This window comes from Rhinolophus ferrumequinum, chromosome 20 (genome assembly GCF_004115265.2).
Source record: "Rhinolophus ferrumequinum isolate MPI-CBG mRhiFer1 chromosome 20, mRhiFer1_v1.p, whole genome shotgun sequence".
Classification (NCBI taxonomy): Eukaryota; Metazoa; Chordata; class Mammalia; order Chiroptera; family Rhinolophidae; genus Rhinolophus; species Rhinolophus ferrumequinum.
Window position 1 is genome coordinate 39,097,290 of NC_046303.1, and position 8,191 is coordinate 39,105,480.

General features: G+C 30.6%; 1 non-coding gene across 1 annotated transcript; it reads right to left on the minus strand.

Annotated features, from left to right (window-relative positions):
• Window positions 1-7,467: 7,467 nt before the first annotated feature.
• Window positions 7,468-7,571, minus strand: LOC117012583 (U6 spliceosomal RNA). Its single transcript, XR_004421191.1, has one exon. It is a non-coding gene; the product is annotated as a U6 spliceosomal RNA (small nuclear RNA).
• Between the last annotated feature and the right edge of the window lie 620 nt (window positions 7,572-8,191).

The window sequence follows — 8,191 nt, forward strand, 5'->3', positions numbered from 1 at the left end:
TGCCTTCTCAGCATAGTTAACCTTAATTCATAGAGGTCTTGTCAAAATACTTCTATTGTATCTTTTAGAGCAATTCCAGCTGTTTCTTTTTGTAACAGAATTTTGACTTTACTGAAAGAACATACATATTAGACAAAGAAAGGAGTCAGAGAGATTTGATTTTTTTCTAATGTAGATAAAAATGTTGTAGTGTGAAAAAATATTATTTTAATTCTATCTTTAAAAGGTAAGTACTCATAGTCCAGTTTTTCTTAGCATAATTAAAAGACATTGCTTAATATAGTTAAGACTAAATGACTTTGGTAGGTCATGAACTTGGTATTTCATTACTGTTATAAAGATGACTGCTGACAACTATACCAAGGAATTTACATTGTCCCACGTTTCCTATATGTTGCAAATGTGCATCCCAAACTTGTAGCATAGGTGATCCAAAGATCCACAGGACTTTCAAAAAAAGTATGAGAATTTATCACAAAGTATTTGGGTATGGCGAATGCTTATTTCAGGAATATTGCTTTCATTTAGCATATTACTACCCAGTTATAAAAAGAAATTGGCTCTGTAAGTACCAAAGGCTAGTAAGTGTGTAGTTTCCATTCTAAGTTTGCTCCAATGTAACTTTATTTTTTAGTGGGGGCTGTTAATTACTCTTTTTTGCAGTATAGCATTACCATAACAGCTTCAAACAAAAATATAGTGGCTATATATTTCAGCAATTTGGCTCTCCAACTTCAAAAGTTCAGAAAAAGCAAAGCACTAAAGTTGTCAATTATCTTTTCTTATTTCTCTTCCTAAGTTTTATTTATCTTTTCTACCACAGGTCTTGCTTACCTCTTATCTAAACTGTGACAATACTCTCTTACCTGTTCTACTAGCCCTCAATCTGTCTAAGCCCTACTTCCTGCCTTTCATCTATACACATCATTGACAAATTATCCTTCTGAAATATAGTTCTGATTACGGTGTTTGGAATCAATGGTTTATAGTGATAATTTACATTGAATAATATGCCCACATTTTAATTATCCAGTAGATGTTATGACAACTGTGTAGACCTTTAAACTATCATTAACAATAACATGTTAAAAATAACATTTTATTTATAATATTTAACAATAAATATGTTAAAAATGATATCTCTCTAGAAAGTTTTCATGGCCTTATTTATTCAATTCTATTCCAAATCCTGACCGCAGGCAACCACTAACCTGATTTGTATCACAATAACTTACTTTTACTTCTCCTAGGACCTCATATAGAAGGAATTATACAGTATCTATGTCTGGCTTATTTTGCTTATCATAATATTATAAGAGTCATGCTTGTAGTAGTATATATCTGAAGATAGTTCTTGTGAACTGTTGAATAACATTCCATCGTATGCCTGTACCACTTTGTTTTCCACTCACATGTTTATGTATATTTGAGTTGGTTCAATCAGTGGCTAATATAAACAAAGCAGCTATAAACATTTGTGTATGTCATTGATAGACATGTTTTCAGTTTCTTGGGAAAATACCAAAATATGTTAAACTTTTATAAGAAATGTAAAAATAGTCTCAAAGTCACTCTCTTATTATATATCAGAGTTCTAAAAGCTCACATCTTCGCCAATACTTGGTATTATAAACACTTTTTAATTTTGCCATTCTAGGGAATATAAAATGATATCTCATTGTAGTTTTAATTTTAGCTCTTGTGTTATGTTGAACATCGCTTCAGGACCTAAAATATACTGGTCATCAATATATTTTATTTTGGGAGGTATCTGTTTGAGACTTAGACCATTAAAAAAAAATGTTTGCTTTTAAGCATTAATTTGTAAAAGGTCCACATATATCCTAGATAGAAACTCTTTCCTACAAAAGCAGAAAATTTAATTTGTTATGAAGTCCATTTCATCAATTAATTCATATGTGGTTAATGCTTTTCATGTTCTCTCTGAGAAATCTTTGCCTACCCCAAGTTTATGAAGATTTTCCTCTATATTTTCTTCTTGAAGTTTTATAGTTTTAATTTTTATGTTTATAGATAATATCCATTTTGAATTTTTAGAAACAATATACAGGGATCAATATTCAGATTTTACATACAGATATCCAAGAGAATTTGTGGAAAAGTCATTGAATTACTTTAGCAACTTTGTTGAAAATAAGTTGCTCATGTCTGTATAAATCTATTCATAGACTCTCTACTATACTTCATTTATCTGTGTGTCTATCCTTACGACACACTCTTTTCATTACTGTGGCTCTATAATAGGTCTTGAAGGATGATAGTATAAGTTATCCAATTTCAGTTTCTTCTTCAATACTGTTTTGATTTTTTGGATTCTTGTTTTTTAACATAAAGTTTAGATCAGCTTGTCAATGTCTACAAAAAAAGTTTGCTTGGGATTTTAATTGGGGATATACTGAATATACTGTTCAATTTGAGGAAATTTGATATGTTAACAATATCAAATGTACGGTGATGGAAGGGGAGCTGACTCTGGGTGTGAACACACAGTGTGATTTATGGATGATGTGATTCAGAATTGCACAACTGAAATCTATGTAATTCTACTAACAATTGTCACCCCAATAAATTAAAAAAATAAATAAATAAATTAATTAAAAAAAAAAAAAAACCATTATGTAAGAGCTCAAAAAAAAAAAAAAACAATATCAATGTTTCCATTTTGTGAATCTTGTATGCCCTACTTTTTTTAAAATTCCTCTCGGAACTATTTTATGTTTTTACAGTACAGGTTTTGTAGGCCTTTTTTAAAAAAATATTTTTCAATATTTTATTTTAATTCCACTATACCTTTTATTATTACTATTTTAGAATTGTTATTTTCCAGTCTACATAAATATAGTTATGTTTTGTAAAGTTACTTACATTGTTTGGTTGCTTTGGATCTAAAATTTGCATTGTTAAATTATTAGAGTTTACTTAAAGTAAATATTATATGACTTCCCACTACACATTTCCCAGTCAAATGTCATAAAGTTATGTAATTCTATTTACTTAGCTCCCATCCTTTTCACTATTGTCATAACTTTTATTTTTAGGTAAGTCCTAACACTGGTTTATAATGTTACTATTTTTATTTAAACAGTAGTTTGTCTTTTAGAGCAATTTTGCTAAGAATTAAAAATCATTTTTATATGTATCCAATTATTTACCATTTCTAGTCCTCTTCGTTCTTTCCTTCAGATTTAATTCCATCCAGTACTACTTTCTTTCATCTGGAAGAACATCTTTTGGCTTTTCTTGTATTGCAGTCTGCTGGTAACACAGTCTCTTAGCTTTCATTTATCTGAAAGTATGTATTTCACATTCTTTTTAGCAGCATACTTTATTGAATTTATATTTCAGATTTAACTGTTATTTTAATTTTTCAGCACTATAAAGAAAAATATTTTAAAAGTCTTAGTGTAGAAATTTCAGTTGGTTTAATGGCTCACCAATATCAAATATTTAGGTTTCATATGCATTTCATCTCTACAATCTTTAGCATATTGGTTTATAGTTGTATGAGTCCAAGATGGCTGTTATAATGACAAAAATTATGTCTTCAAGGCATAAGTAGGTCGGAAAGTTTCTCTAGCTGCATTTTTAAATTTTCATCTGAAATTTAAAAAAAAAAAACAAACAACAACAACAAACTTTTTTCAGAAGATTTTATGCCAAACTCCCACTTAAATTTAAAGATTAAAACAGAGCTTTGTAGTCACCACCACCTGTAAAGGGAGGCTGGAAAAGTGAGTGTTTGCCTTTCCAACCTCTGTATTGTGATATAATGAAGGGGTTAATTTTTCAGTATGGATTTGGGGTTACCCACCAGTAGGATTTGCCTCTTTAGGAAAATAAACTAAGAAATAATATCATACACAATTGGGATCACAGAAGAAAAGATAATATGCAATACAATACAAGAAGGAAGAAATAAAGAGGAAAAAGAAATATTTGAAGAGTGAAAATCCAAGAATTTTCCAAAAACAAGAAAAGATTTTGCCATCAGCTATGTACCCAAGATGTACAAAGATCCCAAGCATGACAAATAGCAATGAACAAACAAATAAATACTTGAAAAATACTGCTAGGTGTTTTCATATTCAAGTTTATGAAAACATGAAGTCAGCGAGTGAATAAAAGATACATTACACAGAGAGAAACAGAAATAAGAATTAGACAAGACTTTTCACCAGGAACTATGCAAACTGGAAGACAATGTGAATACATTTGTATGGTACTGCGGAAAAACAAATTATAAGAGAAGACAACTAATGAATGGTTGCCAAGGATTGAGGGCTGGTGATGTGTTTGAATCCAAAATGGTATAGAGATAATTTTGAGTTGATGGAAAATTTCTAGATCTTGATTGTAGTAATAGTTACACAATTGTATGTGTGTATCAAAACTCATAGAATTTTACCCTAAAGAGTTTGGATTTTACTGTATGTGAATTATATCTCACCAAACTTGACTGAATAAAGTAGAAGAAAACAGTGTAATTTTCCAGTAAACGTGGCAGACTGACCATAGACATTCATCACAACTTCCTTCTAAAACACAAATATGACAGTAAACCAATATTCTATTTTATGTATAAACTCAATATGTGGACAAGAGGAAATGGAAGAGAAACATCAGAGAATATGATAGCAAAAGAAATGTCTGGAAAGCCGCAAAAGTATACCTCAAGGACGAGCTAAGGAGACTTGTGAAAGTTCAACTCCTGGCTCATCAAAAGCCTAGTGGCCTGCAGTAACAGTTCCCAAAATGTACTGGGATAAGACAGGGGTTTAGCAACAGGGGACTTGTCTAACAATGGCAGTCAAGTAACAGGAACTTCATACATCCTTCATAGCACATTCATCAAGTGTATCGGCATTAGTGGAAGACAGTTCACAATCGAGAAATAACTATAGTGACAGAGGGCAGGATAGAAGTTGAATGAGAGTGATATTGACTATTAGAGTGCAAGAGATATACTCCTGTGATTCTGGAAATAGTGTATATCCTGATTTGGAGGACGGTTACACAAACGTACTCATAGGTAAAAATACATTAAAGGGCACTTAAAATATCAATGTACTTTACTACATGTAAATTATTGATTAACATTCAAAGATATCAGATATTGTAATTTTGCTTCTTTCAAATCTCATAGGTGGCATGGTGCCTCATATATTGTAGATATTCAATACATATCCATTGAATGCAAGCAAAGGATAAAATACAGTGCTAGAAAAATTATTTCACTAATGAAGGCTTCCAACTTCACAATTTAAAAACTATATTAATTATTTAGCATGAAAATCCATTAAACTATATTTGAATTCTGAAGTCCATATTTTGTTTTGTTTTTTCATTTTCCTAAGTTAGCACATACCCAAGATAATGGAAAAGTTGTTATGAAAATAATGCAATCTCATATTTTAATGTTTTTAATGTAAGATGAAGTTATCAATAGATGGAATAACCTGAAATTCAAGATACTTAAAAATACCCTATTACAATTCATAACTAAGATTGACACTAGAGAAATATGATTAAAATATTTTCAACTTTTCTTACCTTTGATATTCATGATATTTAATTTTCTGTAGTTGTATTAAACAATTTGAAAATGTTATTGCAACTCTTCTGAAAATAAATTTTTGTTTTAGGTTAATGATATTCACTAAGTATGTTGCTAAATGAAGAAATCTTGTGATTTCTTTCGATATGTGCCTTAAACATATAGACATCCAGCATTTTCTGAATGATTTACTGCAGGTTTGCCATATTTGGAAGATAATGTGGATCATACACCTGAAATATACATTCACTTGTTTTAAGTAGACATAAAACACTGTTGTCAAACACCTGCTTTCAACCAAGATCTCCTAGAGATAAAATGTGCAATTCCCTCAACTGTATGAAACCAATGATTTACATAGTTTAAACTACATCTGTATATAATGAAATACATATTCGAAATAATTAATTTATATTTTGAAAAGAATCTGTTGAACTATTGTATCGATTGGATTTATAAGGATACCAGTGCACTGAGATTTTATTTGGAATGTAAATTTTCATTTTTCTAAAACCAATGAAAAGTTCCGTTATTAAAAGAATATGAAAAGGATAAAGGGAGAATGTTGCTTTTATATGTGACTTATTTTGTAGATTAATAGCCTAGATATGAAGGCACTGAATGGATGAATGGATAAAGAGGTGATACAAAGGGATATTACTCAGACATAAGAAAAGAATGACATTTTTCCATCTGTAACAACATGGATGAACATAAAGGGTATTGTGCTGAGTGTAGTAAATCAGACAAAGACAAACGTCGTATGATTTCACTTATACATGGAATCCAAGGAAAATATAAACAAACAAACAAACAAACAATCTCATAGATACAGAAAATATTCTGACGGTTGCCAGATGGGAGGGGGACCAGGGGTAAGTGAAAAAGTGAAGGGATTAAGAAATACAAATTGGTAGTTACCAAATAGTCTTTGGGATGCAAAGTACAGCACAAGGAATATAGTCAGTACTATGGTAATAACTATGTATAGTGTCAGGTTGGTACTAGACTAGTTGGGGAATCACTTCTTAGATTATATAAATGTCTAACCCCTATGCTGTACACTTGAAATTAATATAAAATAATATTAAACGTCAACTGTAATTGAAAATTTAAAGAAAGGAGGGAAAGTTATAGGGGAATAAGAAGTTCAAATTTCCAGCTATAAAACAAATAATCTTGGGGATTTAATATACAGCATAGGAAATATAGTCAATAATATTGGGATAGCATAGTATGGTGTCAGATGGTTGCTGGACTTATCATGGTGATCACTCGTTTAGGTATATAAATGTTGAATAACTATGGTATACACCTGACACTAATATAATATTATATGTTAGCTATATTTTAATAGGCATCTTTAAAAAGTTAAACAAAAATATGATAAAAAAACATTGACTCTTCCCCTTCAAGTTAATACAAAGTGAAAAATACACATGCACATAACACAATGGGGGTCCACAGTGGGGAGGAAGAGAAGGAAGGAGATACCAGTTTATGTGAACATTTCTGGAAATCAGCACAATTATCTAGTAACAGTAATTGACTCGGGGGAGAGAAGTTGTATATCTATGACATGGGATGGAAGGAAAACTTAATTCTTGTAACACATCCTTTTGTACATTTTGAATCTGGTAACATTCTTAACGACCCTTTCTAGAAATAAAATTTTAAATGTTTAAATGTTTGAATATTTGGACATTATTTCAAAGTATTCAAACAAAAGGCTGCTCAGGGACTGTCTGTCCTCCAGATTCAGCATTGTGACACCAGTACAAAAAAATAATGTATTGACTAAGAAGAAATATGTTGCTATCTGGATAGATACATTGAACTGATATTTCCATTGTGACAGAAGTAATTTAACTAATGTACATTACTTTGGATACTAACCATTGTAGAACTGATTAATCTTTCGTGTCACCCTTGCGCAGGGGCCATGCTAATCTCTGTATCGTTCCAATTTTAGTACATGTGCTGCCGAAGCGAGCATGAACTGATTAATCTTTCATGATTCAGTATCTTAACATCAATATGTAATGGGCAGTTATATCATTTGCAGTGCTTTTTGCCCATAATGCTTTCCAATGCAAAGGACAAAAAAAGATGTAAAACTATAAGAAATAAAAATATAATTTTAATACCTTGACAGGTTTGAGCCATGTAAAACCTTGTGCCTTTTTCTTTTAATGTACCACAGGTAATCATTCTACTGAAAATTATAGTCCAAACTGCAATCAGTGTCTGCAACTTGGTTTTGTTTTCCATCATCAAACTAAAGAGGATTCCTACGTTAATATCTTTCAAGCACATCGTGGCAATTAAATTTGATATAACTTACCATTTTTATATAAAGCACTTAAGTTTTCTCAGATTATAGGCGCTTCCAATTTGTTTTATTAGAATCAAGATGTGATTTCATGTAGACAGTGCAATCTGTGGTCAAATGACAAAAACCAAGTAGAGTGTTTTATTAGTTTTTGTCCACATGAATCCAAATAGCCATTTTTAAAACCTTGTTAAAAATACTTAATTCATTTGTATTTATATGAAAGTAATTAGTAAATGTGAACATTGTTTCTTTTTAAATTTCTACTTTATTAATAACCAACC